This window comes from Phocoena sinus, chromosome 19 (genome assembly GCF_008692025.1).
Source record: "Phocoena sinus isolate mPhoSin1 chromosome 19, mPhoSin1.pri, whole genome shotgun sequence".
In the NCBI taxonomy this organism is placed as follows: domain Eukaryota; kingdom Metazoa; phylum Chordata; class Mammalia; order Artiodactyla; family Phocoenidae; genus Phocoena; species Phocoena sinus.
The window spans coordinates 14,940,061-14,962,051 of NC_045781.1; the positions used below are offsets into that span (position 1 = coordinate 14,940,061).

Sequence of the window (21,991 nt, forward strand, 5' to 3'; positions counted from 1 at the left end):
TAGTTGTTCCACGGCATGTGGGATCTTCCTGGACTAGGGATCAAACCCATGTCCCCTGCATTGGCAGGTGGATTCTTAACCACTGTGCCACCAGGGAAGTCCCAGAAATTTTTTTAAAAGAGAGACGTAACAAGTGGATGCCTGCCCCTACTCCCCCCATAAACACAGAGAAATGCCATCTAAACTATGACAGAATGTCTTAAAAATGGTCAAGTTCAAAAGAAAAGAAAAGGAAAAAGGAAAATTCTGCATCCAGAAACAAAGAGATGAATCACAACCGTAAATGTAAAGGTAACTTTGAGCTGACACCTCATAGAGATCTTTGATCCCATATATAATGCTTAAGAGTACTAACTGGGGTCTGGGGTTCTAATTTCTACACAGGAACAGGGGGCAGAGAGCTGGAACTAAGACCCTGCTTAGTCCTATAAAATATTTCTAGAAAAATACTACTCACTGGCCCAAAGAGATGAGGGAGCTTGCAATCTCTGAGACTTTTTTAGGGGATTGGGGGCAAAAAATAAAAATATGGTATTACTCCACTTATATGAAGTATCTAGAGTAGTCAGACATATAGAAACAGATAGCAGGATGGTGGTTGCCAGGGGCTGGGGAAGAGGAAATGGAGAGTTATTGTTTAATGGATACAGTTTCAGTTTTTCAAGATAAAAAGTTCTAGAGCCTGGTTGCATAACAATGTGAATATCCTTAACAGTATTGATCTATACACTTTAAAATGGTTAAGATGGTAAATTTTATGTTATGTGTGTTTTACCACACTTTTTAAAAATGAATAACGGCTGAAAGAAACTAGAAAAAGACAACCCAAAAAACAAAACCCAAAATAAGTAGAAGAAATAAAAATAGGTAGAAATCAATGAAGTAAAAAGCAGACAATAGAGAAAATGAATAAAACCAAAAGTTGTTTATTTGGAAAGATTTTAAAATTTATAAATCCATATTAAGAATAGTTAATAGGGCTTCCCTGGTGGCGCAGTAGTTGAGAGTCTGCCTGCCAATGTGGGGGGCATGGGTTCATGCCCCGGTCCGGGAAGATCCCACATGCCACGGTGTGGCTGGGCCCGTGAGCCATGGCCGCTGAGCCTGCGCATCTGGGAGAGGCCACAATGGTGAGAGGCCTGTGTCCCTCAAAAAAAAAAAAAAAAAGAATAGTTAATAAAAGAAAACACAAATTACCCATGTCAGAAATGAAAATGGAGATATCACTACCGACCCCACAGACAGCAAAAAAATAAGGGACTGTTATGAACAAGTTGATGCCAATAAATTACACAACACAGATAAAATGCTATTATTGCTTGAAAAGCACAACTTCCCAAAACTAACTCAAGAAGAAATAGAAAAACAGAATCTCTCTGTATCTATTAAAGAAATTTAATTTTTAATTTAAAAAAATTCCTACATGGAGAACCTGGTTGAATTCTACTGAAATGCTTACAACTCGGCAGGAAGTAAATGTAACAGCACTGCTTTAGAAATTCTTTTAACTCAGGGCACATGAGATTAAGTTGAAATAAACAACAACCTCTTCCTCCACTGAAATGAGCTGAAAAACAAAACCTATAAATCAACAAGAAGGGACTTCCCTGGTGGTCCACTGGTTGAGAATCTGCCTTCCAATGCAGAGGACACAGGTTCGATCCCTGGTCAGGGAACTAAGATCCCACATGCCTTGGGGAAACTAAACCTGCACGTGGCAACTAAGCCTGCGCACCACAACTACTGAGCCTGCACACCACAACTACAGAGCCTGTGTGCCTCAACTACAGAGCCCACATGATCTGGATCCCATGTGCCACAACTAGAGAGCCCACGCACCACAACTACTGAGCCTGCATGCTCTGGAGCCTGCCCACCACAACGAAGAGCCCGCCCACCACAACAAAAGATCCTGTGTGTGGCAACTAAGACCCAACACAGCCAAAATAAATAATTAAATAAAAAGGAAGGAAATTTTTTAAATCAAAAAATTTTTAAAAATTAATCAAAAAGGAAAAAGCCATCACAGGAGAGTCAGCAGGTAAAGAAATAAAGTTGGTGGTGGGTAAGGGAATTGGGTGAAGATGGTCAAAAGGCACAAACAAGTAAGTACTGGAGATATACAACAATGTGACTATAGTTAACAATGCTGAATAGCATAGATGAAAGTTGCTAATCCTAAAAGTTCTCATCAGAAGGAAAAAAATTATTCTGTAACTATGTGAGGTGACAGGTATTAACTAAACTTATTGTGGTGATCATTTCACAATATATACATGTGTCAGGGATCATGCTGTGCACCTTAAGCTTATATGATGTTATATGTCAATTACATCAGTAAAACTGGGCGGGGGGGGGGGAGAAAGTTGGTACCTACAAGAACTGCATATAATATGACAACATAAAAGAATATGAAATAAATGTTTAAAATGGAAAAGTCAACAAAAGCACAATACATAAAAAGAATCTGCAGATAGTAAAAGAATAAAGAGAATTTCCAGAAATAAAAATCAAACAACAAAAACCCGAGAACTTAAAAAATTAACACTACTGAAAAGTAAATTATTAGACTTAAACATGTATCTGAGGGAATCACCTAGAAGGCAGCACAGAGATGAAATGTAAAATATAGAAGGGACACTATAAGAGATACAGAAGGAAATGAAAAGGCTCAATACACATCTAATGTCATAAAACAGAGAAAGGAGAGGAGGCATCAGAAAAGAAAATGGTTTAGAACTTTTCATAATTAAAGTCATGATTTCACGATCAGGAATCAAAATAAGTTGTAAATGGGATAATGAAAGTAGATCTAACACCTAGACACATCCTGATACTGCAAAATAACAAATCTTCTGAAGGAAAGAAAAAGAAAGAAAACATGTTACCTAAAAGGAATGATGATTAGGCACATGAGATGTCAGAAGACAATGGAATACTACCTTCAAAATGATAAAGGAAAAATAGCAGTCAAGAATGGGGCAGAATAGGGGCTTCCCTGGTGGCGCAGTTGTTCAGAGTCCACCTGCCGATGCAGGGGACATGGGTTCGTGCCCCGGTCTGGGAAGATCCCACATGCTGCGGAGCGGCTAGGCCTGTGAGCCATGGCTGCTGAGCCTGCGCATCTGGAGCCTGTGCTCCACAACGGGAGAGGCCACAACAGTGAGAGGCCCGCGTACGGCAAAAAAAAAAAAAGAATAGGGAAAAATAAAGACATTTAAGGCAAAGAATGGGGATTCTTTCATAGACTCACTGGAGAATTTCTAGAACATACACATTAGCAAGAAGTAAATTGATCCCAGAAAGACAGAATGAGATAAAATTTGTTGGGAAGTCTAAGTAAGTGTATACTAAGTAATAATGATTAATTAATGGCGTTTCAAAACAAAAGATTAAAAAGCACTAACAATAGAAAGAATAGACTTAAAGCATTCTAAAATCTTCGAGGTGTCCTCTCCCAGTGAAATCATGGACGATGCTAACTTTTTTCAGCAATAGTGTGTGACTAAGCATGGAGTACTGCCAATCAGGGAAGCTCATCTGAGCCTTGGTGTCCAGAGTTTCTACTGGGGCTCAGTCATATAGACATGGTTGACTGCCTGCATGGCTGACCTTAGTTTCCAGCCCCCTCCAGAGTTTGCACTAATACTGCATGACTCAAAACTCCAACCTAAATCACATTATTAGACTCTTCGGTTTTTACCCTCAGGTAAACAAAGACACTATCAAGCAGGATATTCCAAGGGTTTAGTGATCACCTCCCAGGAGCCAAAGGCAAAGGCAAGACCTCTCTTTGTGTAAGGTTAATTCTTTACTACATAAGAATAAAAACAGAAAATATTACAATAAATAAACTAATAGTATGTGTTAGGAAAACTCAGAAACAAATTCAAGAATAAATTACAAATGAAAGTTTACCAGAAGTGAAGACAAACAAGCAATAAAGAAAAACAATAAAACCACAGATTATATCTTAAGACAAATAAAATTTTAAAAAATACAAATTTTCAAAGTAAAGAATATATAAGCAGCCAGGGGCTCAATAGTCTACCATAAGAGTTTTCAGTTCTGGGATAAGGAGATTGATTCACTTGGTGTTTATACCTGCCACAAGAGTGGTGGGTCTTAGTATCAGGGCTTGCTTGCCCACAGCCTCTATGAGATTATTTTTCCAAAAAAAAAATTCAAAATAAAGGTATAAAAAGAGAAAGAGTTCACATATCTTCTGTCAGTGGTGGAAAATGGAGCCCATGAAGGAGCTCAATCTTCTTGACCACAACTGGGGAAAGAATCAGGGTCTAGACCCATGTGTTGACATGTACAGAGAAACTCAGGCAGAGTTTGTGGTCTGCATGGATGACAGCCTGGATACATGCAGAGTAACTGGGTAATAACTAAATATACTGAAGATATCTGGAACCATGATTCTCATAGTCAGAGAAGATAGGTACAAACATGTAAAAGAAGAGGTCTGAAATAAACCTTGTTAAATTGGATTGGAATTAGAGGTGTCAGTGTCCACTACACAATTTTTAACAGTGTTTAAATCTTAACAAGGCAGAATTCTATATTCAGAGAAAATATATTCAAGAATGAACGAAGGGGCTTCCCTGGTGGCGCAGTGGTTGAGAATCTGCCTGCTAATGCAGGGGACACGGGTTCGAGCCCTGGTCTGGGGGGATCCCACATGCCGCGGAGCAACTAGGCCTGTGAGCCACAACTACTGAGCCTGTGCGTCTGGAGCCTGTGCTCCGCGACAAGAGAGGCCGCAATAGTGAGAGGCCCACGCACCGTGAGGAAGAGTGGCCCCCGCTTGCCACAACTAGAGAAAGCCCTCGCACAGAAACGAAGACCCAACACAGCCAAATATAATAAATAAATAAAAATTAAAAATCACAGTATTCCAAATCATTAAAAAAAAAGAATGAATGAAAAATAAAGATACTTTTAGATAAGAGAAAAATAACAATTTATTACCAACACACCTGCATTACAAGAAATGCTAAAAGGAAGCTTTTCAGGCTAAAACACAATGCTACCAGTGGGGAAATGGAATCTTCAGGAACAAAGGAAGAGAGCATAAATGGTAACTCTCTGGATAAATGTAATAACTCTTTTATTTTAACTTCTTTAAACTACATATAAGTACTCAAGGTAAAAATTATAGTCTGTTGTGTTTATATAGATACAGACTGTGTAGCTAGTAGAGTGGCTATACTGTTTTCAGATAAACTACACCAGTGATAAAGAGGGACATTCCATGATAGAAGAGTCCATACATTAGCAAGAATTATTATCATATATGTGTACACACCTAAAAACACAACATCAAACAACACTGCACTTGCATGACCCTAAGAATGAGTGCCTCCTTAAATTTTGCACCCCAGGTGCTTTACTCAATTCAGCATTACTGTAGTCCTGGCCCTGATTTTAATATCTCAGCAATTGAAAAAAATACAAGACCAAAAAAATCATGAAGACGTAAATGATATGAACTATCAACCAACTTGGACAAATTAATATTTGTACAATAATTCACCCAACATCCATCGAATACATATTCCTTTCAAGTGCACACGACATATTCACCAATGTAGACTATATATTAGGCCATACAAAAAGTGTCAATGAATTTCAAAGGATCAGAATCATACACAGTGTATTCTCTGATCAAATAGGACTAGATTGAAAATCAATAACAATGAAGTAGCTAGAAAACACACAAATGTTTGGAAGTTAAGCAACACACTTCTATATAATCCATGGGCTAAAGAGGAAATCAAAACGGAAATAAAATATTTTGAACTGACTGATAAAAATACAATATATAAAAATTTGTGGAATGGAGTTAAAGTAGGGAATTTCTGGCTTTAAATGTTATATTAGAAGAGAAAAAGGGTCTAAAACCAGTAACCAGAGGTTCCACTTTAAGAAGCTAGGAAAAGAAAGGCAAAGTAAACCCTCAGTACCTAGAAGGAAAAAGAGAAGAAATAAACTAAATAGAAAATAGACATACAATTAGCCAAACCAAAAGTGATTTCTTTGGAAAGAGCAACAAAATTGATTAAACCTTACCTAGATTTGTTAAAAATAAAAAACTGCAAAGACAAGTCACCAATATCAGGAATGAAAAAGAACTTATCACTAAGGAATATATAAATAGTAGAAGTCTAACAAGGGAATTATTATGAACCACTTCAGTGCAACAAATTTGACAACTCAGATGAAATGGACAAAATTACTGAAAAATATAACAGTATAAGACAGATACAAGATGAAATAGGATATCTGAATAGCCCAATACCTATTAAAGAAAGTGAATTTGTTATCATAAACAAAGAAAACTCCAGGCCTAGCTAATTTTACTAGAGGATGCTACCAGACATTCAAGAAATAATACCAATCTCATACAAACTTTTCTAGAAGAGAGGAGGAAATAGTTCACATCTTATTTTATGAGGCCAGTACTACACTAATACCAAAACTTGAGAGAAAATGACATACTAAAAGCTTTGTGCAAAATTTCTTAAGAAAGTGTTAGCAAATTGGGTAGGAAAAACACATTCCTCCTGTGTTTCTCCTTTAGTCTTACACTGCTATCACACTTTACTTCTGGTCACCAAAAGTATGGGTTTTTTTTAACATCAGCTGGGTGTCCTAAAATTTAACTCAATTCTGATGCCATCTACCTAGAGATAGCATCAGATCCCACAGGTTAAGGGCACAGTCCAAAAAGACTCTCTTCCCTACTCCCCCACCCCATTTCAGATGCCAATCAAAAGCCCCAGGTTGTCACCTGTACTTTTGACCAACTGGCTATAAATCGGGGTTCTTCATTGGGTATGAGCATTTCCTAGAACTCACAGAACTCAGAAACACTTATGTTTGCCAGTTTGTTATATAACAAAATATATCATAAAGGATACAGACGAACAGCCAGATGAGGGGGTACATAGAAGGAGGTCTGGAAGGGTCCCAAGCCAAGGAGCTTTTGTCCCCGTGTTGGGCCACACCACCCTCCCGGTATGTGACTGTGTTCACTGACCTGGAAACTCTCAGAATCCCATACTTTGGGGATTTTTATGGAGGCTTTATCATGTAGGCATAATCAATCATTAGCTTAATCTCCAGCTCCTCTCCCTTACCCATGATGGGTGGGGCTGAAAATTCCGAGCTTCTAATCATGGCTTGATATTTCTGGTGACCAGCTACCATCCAGGGTCCACCAAGAGTTACCTTCTCAGAACAAAAGACACTCTCCTATTACCTAGGAAATTCCAAGGGATTTAGGAACTCTGTCAGGAGCCAGAGTCAAAGACCAAATATTAGAACAAAAGATGCTCCTAGTACTCTTATGACTTAGGCAAATACAAGGGTTTTAAGAGTTCTATACTAGGAACTGGGGGCAGAGATCAACATATTTTTCTATTATTTCACACAAATTTAATATGGAAATATATATAAGGAAAGACAACATGACCTACATATACAAGATTGAGTTAACAATCAAAAATCAATTTAATTCATCATATTAGTTGAATGAAGGAGTAAAGACATATTGCTTCAGTAGATTCAGAAAAAGTATCTTACAAAATATAATATCCCTTCATGATAAAAACTTGCAGCAAGCTAGGACTAGAGAACTTGCCAAATTTGATAGAGCATCTATACAAAACCTCCACCTATGTGTAATGATGAAATATTAAACATTATCCTCCTATGACCAAAAAATGGCAACAATGTCTACTTTCACTACTTCTATTCAGCACTGTATTGGAAGTCCTAGCAAGTACATTAAGGCAATAAAAATGAATGAAGATATAAACACTGGCAAAGAAGAAGAAAATCCTATTTGTTGATGGCAATTGTTTGTTTACAAAATCCTAAAGAATCTGTAAAGCAAGAACTAGCACTTATAAGTAAATTAGAAAAGTTGCTGCATACAAAGTTATTATGTAATAATTAACTAATTTTATATAGTAACAGCAAACAATTGAAAAGTGAAAAAATTTTTAAAAAGCCCTAACAGATGTAATTAAAGTCCCCTGCCTGACCAGCCCTCACTCAGCTGAGCTCTCTGTCTTCTTGACAACCCTCCCAGCTTCTTCCCTTGCTCGAATATGGTGGTCACACTGCCTATAAGAAATAAATATGAAATAATGTATAAAAATATTAATAAGAATTAAAACCAATTCTATAAAACACTTTGAGAATTAAATTTCTAATTACCTGTAAGCAAAAATAATATTGGTGAAGACTTCAGAGAAGGGTAGAGGGATTGAGAGAACAGTCACCTTAGGGTGATGAAAGAATCACAAAGAATAGAGAGATGAGAGAGGTAAGAAAGGTCTTATTTAAACCTATACTGGCTCTCTGTATTAAAAGGCAATATAGTATAACAGTTAATTCAATGAGAACTATGTTGGCTATGATTACTATATTTTTGTTATTTGCTAAGAGGAAAAGGGGAGATTTCTGAAATATTCACAGGTTCTTTCTAGAATGCTAAACAAATGCTGATAAATGAAAAGTTCATGGATTGTCATTTTCAATGACAATGTAGGTCAAATAAAAAAAATTTGTTATAAGAATGAATACGTTCACTTCATTTAAAATATTTTTTGACTCAATGCACCACCATGTAAACTGTAGAGATTACTTTGAAAATCAGTACAAATCAGTATTTTTTCTGTCTGTTCTAAAGGTGGGTCAGAAAATAATGTACAGCATCTTTACCAATTCTGAGTTCAAACACAATATAACACCTGGTTTCTTTGTCAATAGATATGTCTTAAGTGTCCCACAAATCACATCTAGCTCCCTGGGTATCGAAGAAGGTAGAAATTATATGAAGGGACTGAGAAAAGTATGACTATCATGAAGAATGAATGTCGTGAAGAATGGTGAGGTGTCATCTGCAACACAACAAAGCTTAAACCATTCCTTTGAAAACAGGGTGAAAAAAATCACCTAGTTTCTTAATAGATAGCCTTGATATTCCAGAGAGAATATTTAAATTATTTGAGGCAGACAGCTTACCCAGTAAGACTAAGTTGCTGTTTTCCATCATCACATCCCAGTACAGTTCCCTCAGAGCAGAACCCCAGGTATTCCACTCCTCCTGAGTGAACTCTAGGGCCGCTTTCCTGAATGTTCCCCATTCCTAAAAGCACAAACCCATGCATTACTGGTAAAATTCAAGAAATGTTTTCAAAATAGAAAGAGAGTAGATAAAGGTTTGAAATCCAAGAAGGGAGCTATATAGCAAGCAAATAGGCTGTGGCTGGAAGTCTATGGTAAGAGAAGTTAAGGAAATCAGTGTTTCAGAAACAGATTATACACATATTTTTAAGTAATCTAGTTGATTTAGTTCATGCCTATTATGTGATTCCTCAGTTATAAAAACATGTCTAGAAACATGGCTAGAAATGAATAAAAGAATCACAATTTACCAATTAACTGAAATAGTGAATACGAGCATACTGCATACCATATGCCTACCTCATAAGTTATTAATAAATGTTCATTTTTACATCTTCTTTTTTCATTATAGACTAAGAAAATATAACTTATGGAATTTCTTTTCCAACATAGTATTAAATCTCTATATAGATAGAGAGATAATAGTTTGCATAAAATTAAAGAATTTCTTCAAGCCTCAGGTTCATCATTATGTTATACACCATTTTTTTTCTAGTTGTCATTTTTTTAATGGTTTCATATTTCACACTAAATTGTTCTCTAACTTGTTTCGGTTTGGGTGTAAGACCATTATTTAAAAATATGTAATAAGCACTAAACTTTCTTATGCCAAAGTATTTAGTAAATTTTTTTAACAGCTACAGTTAATCTAGTAGATATATCACTCTTAATTATTCTTTTATACTACCAAGTTTAGGGTGGGGAAAAAAATCTCTAACATCTTTTCTACTGATGGGAGTCTGTAGTTAGCTACTTCTTTTAAATCTAGCTGAGCCACCATCCCTCACTGAATACTTTCCTTGATCCTGAGTTAGTGGATATAAAACACAGAATGGTCCATAATCACATAGAAAATCATCTTAAACCAGCACAAACTTTTCAAGTACACAATAAATCTTCCTCCTGACAATCATCTTTCCATGACTGATTCCCAAGGTAGATCCCTGATTTCTCTGTATGCAAGTCCCAATTTTCCTACCCAATCCTAAAAGCCTCATAAAACATGTAATCTCAACACATACCAACACTGGGGCCAATCAACTGCCAATCGTATATTTTCCTAGAAAATGCAAAGAATTTCTAAGTTTTTCCATGAGTAATCAAATGGGACCAACTTCTCTTAATCATCTCTTCACCGTTCTTTGGATGGTGAAATACCTCCTCCTCAAGCGATTTAATTTTACTCCATAACTCTTCTTGAAATAAGGCTGAACTTATAGGAGATGCTACATATTAATGGAAGAACAGGGAGACCCATCAGGAGGACCCTGGGCTGGTTGGCATCATACTTCACTGGTATGGGAGGAACTGGGGACAGCTTCTTAGAGATCTCTGTTACACAGGACATTTCTAAATAAAGAAATGTTCACATGATCTAATATATAACTATGTTCAAGAATTAGAAACAGAAACTTACCAAAGCCATGGTTTAAAATGGTTGAGAAACTTGTCAGTACTCTTCAGGGTTTCCCTTCTGGAGAAGCACAGAGACTACAGAGGTGAGAACTGGGAAAAGAAAAGTTGCTCTGACACCAGATGTACTTCTCAGCTCCCCAAATGATACACATTAATATGTGCTTTTTTCTTTTGTCTTCCTGCCTGTAAACAGTACCTTATCAACATACATAGAAAATAACAGGTAAGATGGGTTCTGGACAAATCTAAACAGTCCACACACAAAGAATCCAGTAAACAGGCACAGATACCAAGCAGAGGTCCTCCTGTCTGAAAGTAGGATCCAGACACTAGCAGGAGGGTTCTGGCTCGTCCTCCACTCTGCTAATACTGGCCTGGGCCTGAGATTGGGCACATCTCGAGCAGATACTCCTCCCGCTATTCTACTTTGCAGGGCTGCAAAGGGAAGACATCATCCACACCTAAACCTCATCTTTGGCCTCAGAGATTGACACATACTGTAAATTCCAGTAAGGCCCACAACAATATTTCAGGTCCTGCATGTCCTTCCAGAATTTTGCCATTCACCTACTTCATCAAGAAGTGGGGTTTAGGGGCTTCCCTGGTGGCGCAGTGGTTAAGAATCTGCCTGCCAATGCAGTGGACACAGGTTTGAGCCCTGCTCCAGGAAGATCCCACATGCCGTGGAGCAACTAAGCCCGTGCACCACAATTACTGAGCCTGTGCTCTAGAGCCCACGAGCCACAACTACTGAACCCCGGGCACCCTAGAGCCCGTGCTCCACAAGAGAAGCCACCACAATGAGAAGCCTGCGCACCGCAACAAAGAGTAGCCCCCACTCACTGTAACTAGAGAAAGACCACAAGCAGCAACGGAGACCCAACGCACCCAAAAATAAATTAATTTTTTTAAAAAAGTGGAGTTTATTTCCCTTCCTTTGAAACAGAACAGGCCTTTGTGATTCTCTTGATGAATAGAGTGCAGTGGAAATGACACTGTCTATTTTCCGTGGCTAGATTAGGAAAGGCAATAGAGCTTCCTACTAACTCACTCTCAAGACGCTCACCCTGAAACCCACCCATTTTGCTGTGAGGAATTCAAGCAGCTACACAAGAAGGCCACAGCTAGATATTCCAACCACAGTCCAGCTGAGATTCCAGCTGACTGCCAGCATCAACCACCAAATACGTAAGTGAGCAAGCCTTCCGAGGATTCCAGTCCCCAATCTTAAAACCACCCCAGCTGAAGCCAAGTAGAGCAGAGACTAGCTGTCTCCACAAAGTTCTGCCCAATGAACAAATTAATGATTAAAACAAATGCTATCATTGTTCTAAGCCACTAATTTTGGGGTGGTTTCTTAGGTAGAAACTGGGAATGCCTGATCACCCCCCACACAAAAACAGAAATCAGTGCCATTGCAAAACAACATTGGCTCATATGGAGTCCTACCCCCAAGCCAACACAAGTCCCAGAATCCAACAGCTTAGCACTTCCCATTTCTTTCTTTCTTTTTTTTTTTTTTTTTGCGGTACGCGGGTCTCTCACTATTGTGGCCTCTCCCACTGCGGAGCACAGGCTCTGGACGCGCAGGCTCAGCGGCCATGGCTCACAGGCCCAGCCACTCCGTGGCATGTGGGATCTTCCCGGACAGGGGCACGAACCCTCATCCCCTGCATTGGCAGGCGGACTCTCAACCACCGTGCCACCAGGGAAGCCCCTACTTTTGTTAATCTTTGATTTGTATATCCTGAAGCTGTTATTAGGTATATTCAAATTCATGATCACTATATCTTCTTTTTAGGTTTAAACTTTTATCATTATGAAACGTTCCCGTTATCTCTCGTAAGTCCTTTTTTTTTTTCTGAACTTAATAGAGAGACACCAACTTTCCTTTAGTATTCGCATTATACCTCTTTCAGATTTCGTTTTCTGTGTCATTATACTTAATATGTGTCAGCTGCTAAAAGCATATGGTTGATTTTGTTCTTTTCAACAATTTTCTTTTTATTGGAGTGTTTAATCCACTTTCATGAAATTTAATTACTAATAATGTTGGGTACACCAACGTTTGCTTTTATGTGTCCCCTGTTTCTTTGTTCTTCTATTCCACCATTCTTACCTTCTGTTGTATTAGTCAAATACTTTTATTATTCTAGTTTTCCCCATTAATTTATACTGTCATACATTATTCTTAGTGGTTATCATAAAGATTGTAGTATTATGCTTAACTTATTACAACTAGAACTCTCATGCAGTGGCTGTTAGAGCATACCATACTGGAAATATGTTCATTGATGTCTACAAAACTAAACATAGATGTATTACATAACCCAGCAATCCTTTCCCTGTGCATCTCCACAGCAGAAATGAATGCTTAAGTCCACAAAACACATGTACAATAATGTTCATAGCAGTAGTATCTCTTCAAGAAAAATTAGAAACAACTCAAATTTCCAACAACGGAATAACAGAAAAATAATCTGTACAACATCCTATAATGGAATACATAGCAAAAGAAAAGGTGCCTGCTATATGCAGCAACATGGATGAATCACACAAAGATGTTGAAAAAAAAAGATCTATCTTTGGGCTTCCCTGGTGGTGCAGTGGTTAAGAATCCGCCTGCCAATGCAAGGGACGTGGGTTCGAGCCCTGGCCAGGGAAGATCCCACATGCCGCAGAGCAGCTAAGCCTGTGCACCACAATTACTGAGTCTGCACTCTAGAGCCTGTGAGCCACAACTACTGAGCCTGTGTGCTGCAACTACTGAATCCTGTGTGCCTAGCCCGTGCTCTGCAACGAGAAGCCACTGCAATGAGAAGCCCGCGCATTGCAACGAAGAGTAGCCCCCGTTTGCCGCAACTAGAGAAAGCCCGTGTGCAGCAACGAAGACCCAACACAGCCAAAAATATAAATTAATTAATTATTTTTAAAAAATATCTATCATTATGTGAAGTTCAAAACAAGTAGATTTTGAATGGAGAGGTACATAGATATTTGTATTCAGTGAGACCCAGATAAAAGGGTAAACTATTCAGTTCCTATATTATTCCCCTGAATAAATACATCTGAGCAAGTTACTGTCATCTGCATTCCACCCAGCAGGAGCCAATGTGACGCTGCAGAACATGTCTACACTTGAAATGACACAAGTATTCCCAGAGGGTCCTAGATGGGGAGGTAAAGTTGGCCAAGACATGGGAGCTGCAGAGCAAGTAGAAGCAAATGCCCAGGTAAGATTCAGCTTTAGCAATAACTGATTGATTTAAAATAAATTATAGAACATCCATTCATGACTACTAAGGCGGTCATTAAATGCATGGTTATAAAAAAATTTGTAGTTAACATGTTCAATTATATCTCAATAAAGGTTGGAAAAAGTACGAAAATATTCAAAACATATTCAATAGTTTTTTAAAAATAAATACATAAATATAATGTCATTTTGCCTGTAAAATGTATATATATAAACAGAAAGAAAAATATCTGGAAAGTTATGAAACCTTTTGTTAGCATTGCTTCTCTATGCTTTCTGTGATTTTTTAATTTAAAACTACTTCTTAAGAGTGGCCATGTATTAATATATTTTTGAAGAATAGCTTTCTTTTTAAAGACTTTTAAAGTGCATATTTATATTAATACATGGCCACTCTTAAATTAAGAAGTAGTCTTAAACAGTCTTCCCTGAACTTTGAGAAGATGCTCAGGACAAATAGATGCCAACTCTGAATGGCTTTTGTTTCTTTCTGCTCCCAACACCTGATTTAACACTTTGATGTTTACATATGGCAAAAGAAGTTGGAGTTTTGCCTAGAAAAGAACGGTTAAAAGTCCCTGAGAGAAGTCTCATAAGTTTTGATGTTCTAAATGCTGCCTTCATGTCTTCCTGATGTATGGGTTTAATTCACTTCTAATTCATTCCTTTTAGCCCTGATGACAACCAAACACTTGTTTAATCTTGTTCTGTTAGTCTCATTTTTACATCTAATCTCACAAAAATTTTCTTGAATAAAACCTATTTACCTCCCCAGAGCTTTTATGTCTTCCAATATAACTGGTCATAACCTAAGAATGCTGTCATCAGAATGTCTCTTCCATATGCATTCCCAACATGTGTCATCTGACTTAAGAGCCTTTATCACAGTCTACCTTATATTTATTCCCACATATATTTGATCTTTGCTTAATAATGAGCAACTTACCTCTTTTTAGTGCTGGTGTCCCGTCAAGTACTAGAATAAGTTCTGGCATATTTTGAGCAGGAAACATATAAAAGTAGATGAAGATATATCTTAAGGATATTCATCATAGTTTTGATAATCATAAATATCTCAGGGTAGAAAAGAGGTTAAATAAATTATTGATGGGAGTTCCCTGGTGGTCTAGTGGTTAGGATTTGGCACTTTCACTGCTGGGGCCTGGGTTCAATCCCTGGTCAGGGAACTGAGATCCCACAAGCCACATGGGGCAGCCAAAAAAAAATTACTGGTAGCTATTATTAATATGTACGTTAGTTTTTAAAGGTGATTACCCTAATTCATAGTAAATGTTGAGGAAAGACATTTGTAATGAATTAATAAGTAAGACAGGCAGGTTAAAAACTTATCGAGAGATTATGTGCAGTTGTAAATAAGAACAAGCTCTGTGGTTAAACTTTCAGAATGTCAACCTTAGCTCTAAAAGTTATTGTGTGTGTTCATAAGTATCTTATCTGTACTGCCTAGATTTCCTTATCAATAAAGTGAGAAAAACAATAGTACCTAGTACCTCAAAGAGTTGTCAGGATTAAGTGAAAAAAAAAAAACCAACAAAATATTATCTATTTTTTATTGATGACGAAGAGACTATTTCATATCCTGTAATTACCATTAAAGGAAATTCTCTTCTTTGCTTACCATTTTTTCTGAAAGTGAAATTCGAGCTTCTTAGGCCTGCTCTTCCTTATAATGCTAATATATTGCAGAGCACAGCTTACAAATATAATTTGTTTTCACCAGCAACATTACCCACAAAGAATGGGAGAAAGAAGAGGACAGCAGCTGCAGGTAGACACCATTCTGCCTCATAAAGCTAGCTAAGAGAATCTGACCCACTTAAGTAAGAAATTGAAAATACTAACAAAAAATCAATCTTGTTCGCTGTCTAACCCAGGCTTGTATGCTGGGTTATTTATAACTATGCATATTTATAACTACTAACATCTAATTCTGTTATCTGAAATTATAAACTCATCCTTGTCAGCATAATTTATATAATGGAGTCTCCTAAGATATTTGGTCTTGAGATATTAGCGCTATTTTCTGAAAGTAACTATGCAAAAAAAGACAATTAAATACTTAATTGAATAGCTTTACTTGATAATTTGTTCCCCTGGAATTATGCATAAATTGTTATCTGTAAAATTGCAAAAGGTCTGTCAAATCAGTTGGAGGTCATTGTTACTTCCTTATCCCTACTGATAAAGTTAATTTGTGTATCAGGATCCACAAAATGGGGGCCACCCCAGTGGTCCAGCCCACGTCACAAATGTAAACTTAAGTCAGCTTACATTTACAGGAAACACCTATTAAGGAAATCTAACATTACACCAATCACAATCTTCCAACTCAGCTTTGACTAGCTTACCTTACCCTAGAAAACTGGACCAGCTAGCCTTATAAGAAAATCCCTGACCTCCTAGCCAGTTATGCCATTTCCCTGTTGCCTCTTCTAACAGTCTATAAAATTCTCTCTTGCCCAAAACCCCTTGGGAGAGTGCTCTACTGCTTGTGAGGCACTGTACTCCCCCAATCCATGGACTGTTTCCCTTGAATTAAAGACATCAAACTCGTTGCCAAATTGTTTTAGTTTTTGTCATTTGACACTACATACAAGGAAGTATAACAAACCATTGATTGGGTTGAATTCCTTTTTCAAACTAAGTGCTAGAGAGGTCTTTATTCATTTAAATGATTAATTCACGTGATTTTTTTTCCCTGAAAAAACCAAAATCATATAAACATAAGCATAAGGAAAAATTTAGAATGTACACCAAAATGTTAATAGTGATTATTTCTAGATGCTAAAATTATAAGTACTTTTGATTTTATAAGTGCAATTTGGATTACTAATTTTTTTCAACAAGACTACATTCATTTGATCATCAGGAATTAACACCTATTTCCATATAAAGCATTTTTCTAAAAAGCGTTGTAGGGAGGGGTATCTTCTACTTCTTATGAAAACTGTGAGCAAACAGACTGGCAAAATGACAGGTAAAAGCACTAAAAAACCAGTGTGACTAAAATAAATAAACCTACCAAGTATTGTGTCTTCTCTTACTGTATTTCATAAACATAGTGAGACACTTTCTATGTTAAGATTCACCTGTGAATGCTGCTCAGTATTCTGTAATAACCTAAACGGGAAAATAATTTGAAAAAGAATAGATACATGTATATGTATACCTGAATCACTTTGCTGTACACCTGAAACTAACACAACATTGTTAATCAACTATGCTCTAATATAAAATAAAAATTAAAAGAAAAATCTTCAGTCCTAAAAAAAAAAAAAAAGATTCACCTGTGAATGTGCACAATTCAGGTAAGTGACACTTTCAATATTTGGTTCATAGTAGAGGCTTAATAAATGTGGCTTTATCATTGCCTTTCTCTACTGAACAACCAGTTAATGTATCATATTGGATACAATCCTTGAAAAATTGGTAAGAAATGCCATTATAATAATTAAACTGATTTATAATTTAGCAATTTGAGTAATTTTGTTCATAAACATGAATACTGCATAGCATTACACTTTGTATTTTTCATACTAGAATCTCTTTTTGTATCTATATAATATTAATCACTTGAATGTAATGTGATTAACCTTATATTTACATGATACAGGAAATTATTTTGGGACAAATTCCTCTTAAAGTTCACTTCCAGGTGTAAATTATTGTTTCCAGGTCAGTGATTCAAACCCTGTTTGGTTCCTGTACACCTTTGACAGTCTCCAAATTATAGACTTTTTCCCCAAGAAAAATATACATTAATAAAATAAATATACAATAATTTGGTATACAATTCCAGGGCAAATCATTTAAGGTGAAGGATACCTGTTATAGACCATCTAAGCATATACCTTGTTTTCTTAAAAATGCCCATTACAATTAACTTTATATTTTCATTGCTCCTCATTCATGAATGTGGGATGACTTAGGATATCCACATAATAACAACAGGGTTCTTTTTAATTTTAATATTTTTAACTTATTTATTTATTTTGGCTGTGCGGGGTCTTAGTTGCGGCACACATACTTCTTAGTTGCAGCATGTGAACTCTTTAGTTGCGGCATGGAGGATCTAGTTCCCCGACCAGGGATTGAACCTGGGTCCACTGCATTGGGAGCGCAGAGTCTTACCCACTGGACCACCAGGGAAGTCCCAATAACAGGTTTTTAGGTTTCTTTTCCCTTTTTTTCTTATAAATTTATGTATTTCTTTATTTCATTTTTGGCTGCACTGGGTCTTTGTTGCTGTGCACGGGCTTTTCTCTAGTTGTGACGAGCAGGGGCTACTCTTCGTTGCGGTGCACAGGCTTCTCATTGCGGTGGCTTCTCCTGTTGCGGAGCACAGGCTCTAGGTGCACAGGCTTCAGTAGTTGTGGCTCGCGGGCTCTAGAATGCAGGCTCAGTAGTTGTGGCGCACGGGCTTAGCTGCTCCGTGGCATGTGGGATCTTCACAGACCAGGGCTCGAATCCGTGTCCCCTGCACTGGCAGGCGGATTCTTAACCACTCTGCCACCAGGGAAGTCCCCGAATAACAGGTTTTAATTTAAGCACTTACTATTGCTAGCCACTGTTCTAGTGCTGTTAATATTAACTCTCCTAATCCTCATAAAAACTGTTTGAAATTGGTACTATTATTTGTGTTTTACAAACCATAAACTCTGGAACGGAAAGACACTGAATATATTGCCCAAATTCACCAATACTTACAAGACCAAGATTTTAATCCAGATACTCTAGATTAGGGGTCAGTTAATTTTTCTGTAAAGGACCAGGTATAAATATGTTGGGCTTTGTGGGCAAAAGAGAAAATCAAGGATATTATGCAGGTGCTAATATAACAAGAGAGAAAACAAATTTCCATAGAAGTTTTTGACAAAATTCAAAACTTTATTTATGAACACTGAAATTTGAATTTCATATAATTTTCACATCATGAAATATTGTTCTCCTTTTGATATGCTGTCAATTATAGAAAAATGTTAAAACCAGTCTTAGTTCACAGGCCATAAAAAAAATTGGCTACAAGCTGGATTTGGCCTGTAGGGTCATGGTTTGCTGACCTCTGCTCAAGACTCAGAGACCATTATACATTGCTGACTCAGTCTATACAATTATGTGACTTGAAAAAAATGGATGCCGCCTAATCTTATTCAATAACTGGTTGGTACCACATAAATCTCCTAATTCCTTGGAAAAAAATTTCTGCCCTTCTTCAAAGAGATGTCTCTGTACATACCCCTAAAAATATTCTTAAAGGTCTCCAAAACAGAAGACCGTTTTTACTGAAGACTGTTACTGAAATCAATCAAACCTTATCCTACCTTGCCATTTTCCCACTCATGTCTTTGAAGAAAATCTGAAGTATCTAATGTGTAATTCTACCTAAGCATTAACAAATCACCATGTAAAGGAGGACTGTTTCTGTGTCATGGGACTGCTTAGACAAAAACAGCACAAGGGGAAAGTGTTGCCAAGTGGTTATACAAAAATTAACTGTAGGAAGGGCATTTGATAAGGAACTGGGAAAGAAGGGTATCCATCCTAATGGTACTATCATTAACTGGGAATAGAAGGCTTGGCCAGGTAAATGGATTAGTCACTATTTGGCAGGGCATTTAAGATGAAGTTATTCTATATCCTGAGAAACAAAAATTCATTCCATGAAACAAAAACCTCAAAATGACTTCTAGGAAAGGGGAGCCCTCTTGCACTGTTGGTGGGAATGTAAATCGATACAGCCACTATGAAGAACAGTATGGAGGTTCCTTAAAAAACTAAAAATAGAACTACCATATGACCCAGCAATCCCACTATACTGGGCATATACACTGAGAAAACCATAATTCAAAAAGAGTCATGTACCCCAATGTTCATTGCAGCTCTATTTACAATAGCCAGGACATGGAAGCAACCTAAGTGTCCATTGACAGATGAATGGCTAAAGAAGACGTGGCACATATATACAATGGAATATTACTCAGCCATAAAAAGAAATGAAACTGAGTTATTTGTAGTGAGGTGGATGGACCTAGAGTCTGTCATACATTGTGAAGTAAGTCAGAAAGAGAAAAACAAATACTGTATGCTAACACATATATATGAAATCTTAAAAAAATAAAATAAAAAAATGGTTCTGATGAACCCAGGGGTGGGACAGGAATAGACGCAGACATAGAGAATGGACTTGAGGACATGGGGAGGGGGAAGGGTAATCTGGGACGAAGTGAGAGAGGAGCATTGACATATATACACTACCAAATGTAAAATAGGTAGCTAGTGGAAAGCAGCTATGTAGCACAGGGAGATCAGCTTGGTGCTTTGTGACCACCTAGAGGGGTGGGATAGGGAGGGTGGGAGGGAGATGGAAGAGGGAGGGCATATGGGGATATATGTATACATATAGCTGATTCACTTGGTTATACAGTAGAAACTAACACAACATTGTAAAGCAACTATACTCCAATAAAGATGTTTAAAAAAATGACCTCTAGCTTGGCTTTGAGATGTGCAGCTGCAAAACTTCTCCTTTCATGGCCCTTCTTTTGGGATATGGCAAAATTTGGAAGGAAAAGGGGATCATGACATACTAGGCCTTTCATACCAAGACAGGCTAAATAAGAACACATTCTTCATCACTAGCAAGCCTCCATCATCCATGTTAAATACACCCAATGGAAGTAAGAGAAAGATTGGAATACTCTTGACCCTTCCCTGTATCATAAAAAAAAAGTCAGGTTGACTGAAGCCTAGGAGCAGAATCTGTTTCTGTGTTCACAGCAGTTTCCTGTCAACAAAGCTATGAAAATGCTGTAGATCTGCAATATGCAGCTTGCCCCCACAGAGCTTCCAAGAGGAATCTTTGGAGGAAGGACTCCTACTCTTGGTGCCTTAATATCATGTCTTCCCAGGACCCTGCCTCGAGGGCAATTCCAGCTCTAAAATCCCTGTAATAAACACGGAGCTCTGATTTTTTTAGTTGGAACCTTCATTCTAGGTCTCAAATATTCAACTTCCCTTTGAATATTTGAGACCTAGAATGCTAGCCATTTTTGTGCAGCTAGCATTTCTGCGCACTGTGGCTATAACAGGTGAAAACACAGAGGCAGTGAAAGAAAGCCCAGTGCAACAAATTCCAAGAAACCATGGAATTGACAATTAGCTCCCAAACAGGTAACACTTAATGTACTGCATGCCTGTGTATTAAGCACTAGGCTAGACAATAGATACAGGGTGCAATGATGAAGGCAACAGGGGCCATGCTTTAGAACTGGGGACCTCTGTGGTTAACAAGGGGCTCGCAGCCTTTGACAGGCACAGGCTGAGTCACACAGGGATCTTGTCCACTGATTCCTCAATGCTAGAACTGCAAAAATGAAACCACCCTCCTAAAAGTAAAAAGAGTCACACTAGGCCAGTTTTGATCTGTCGCTAGTCGGTCACAATAGTGCTGTCACAGGATCACTTGGTCACAGTGTAACACCTCACAGTCGTCCCCGACCACGGTCATTAATAAGGCCCTGCCCCCTCTCAGTCCTAGGAAGCTGATCTGGGCCAGTCAGAGCCTTCCCACCACGCACACAACCCCGACCCCATACTCACACACACGCTCTCGCTTGCTCGCTCTCGCCCTTTCTGATACACCCATACACTCATATGTGTGTATCTTACACTGATGCAGTCACACAATCACACATGCCCACCCACAATCACCTCCCTCAGCAGCTGACTCACAAAGGCCCGAGGCTCGTGCCTCCACCTGCCGCATCCGTGTCTGGGAAACTCCGGGACTCCTGCCGTGAGCTCCTCCCTCACCCAGACCCGGGTCACCTCAACTCACCGCACGGAAATCGATGACCACAAGGCTAGCGGAAAAAGAACCAGAGGCCGAAGTTCATCAATCCCCCCAAGGCCTGTGAGAAACGAAGTCCAACCCGGAAAAGTGCGGACGCCGACACTAACACACCCGAGCGTCCGCAGCTGGGACCTTGCCGTTCCTAACCCGCCGCCCCGCAGACTCCTGGGAGCGCCTGCCCGCGCGGGAGTACGCAGGCGCAGAGAACTGAGCCTTGGCGGGGGTGAGGTTGGTAGGTCCTA

General features: G+C 38.2%; 1 protein-coding gene and 1 long non-coding RNA gene across 13 annotated transcripts in view; one reads left to right on the forward strand and one right to left on the reverse strand.

Moving 5' to 3' along the window:
- Positions 1 to 21,991, forward strand: part of ZNF382 (zinc finger protein 382) — a 53,545-nt gene that overhangs the window by 3,841 nt on the left and 27,713 nt on the right. For 4 of the 10 annotated variants that reach the window (XR_004347095.1, XM_032614544.1, XM_032614543.1 and 1 more), the window contains exon 2: positions 13,726 to 13,853. The gene's annotated coding sequence lies outside the window, so the exon portion shown is untranslated. Of the gene's footprint in view, positions 1 to 11,308; positions 12,463 to 13,722; positions 13,854 to 21,658; positions 21,982 to 21,991 lie in introns of those variants that run through there. The other 6 variants (XM_032614546.1, XM_032614549.1, XM_032614541.1 and 3 more) reach the window with 6 other exon arrangements.
- Positions 1,082 to 21,872, reverse strand: LOC116744653. Of its 3 annotated transcripts, none has more exons than XR_004347114.1 (4): positions 21,735 to 21,872; positions 10,622 to 10,710; positions 9,043 to 9,166; positions 1,082 to 1,139 (listed from the first exon to the last, which is right to left on the reverse strand). It is a non-coding gene; the product is annotated as an uncharacterized LOC116744653 (long non-coding RNA). The 3 variants fall into 3 exon arrangements; XR_004347113.1 differs by lacking the exon at positions 1,082 to 1,139 and adding an exon at positions 4,903 to 7,270; XR_004347115.1 differs by lacking the exon at positions 1,082 to 1,139 and adding an exon at positions 7,277 to 8,139.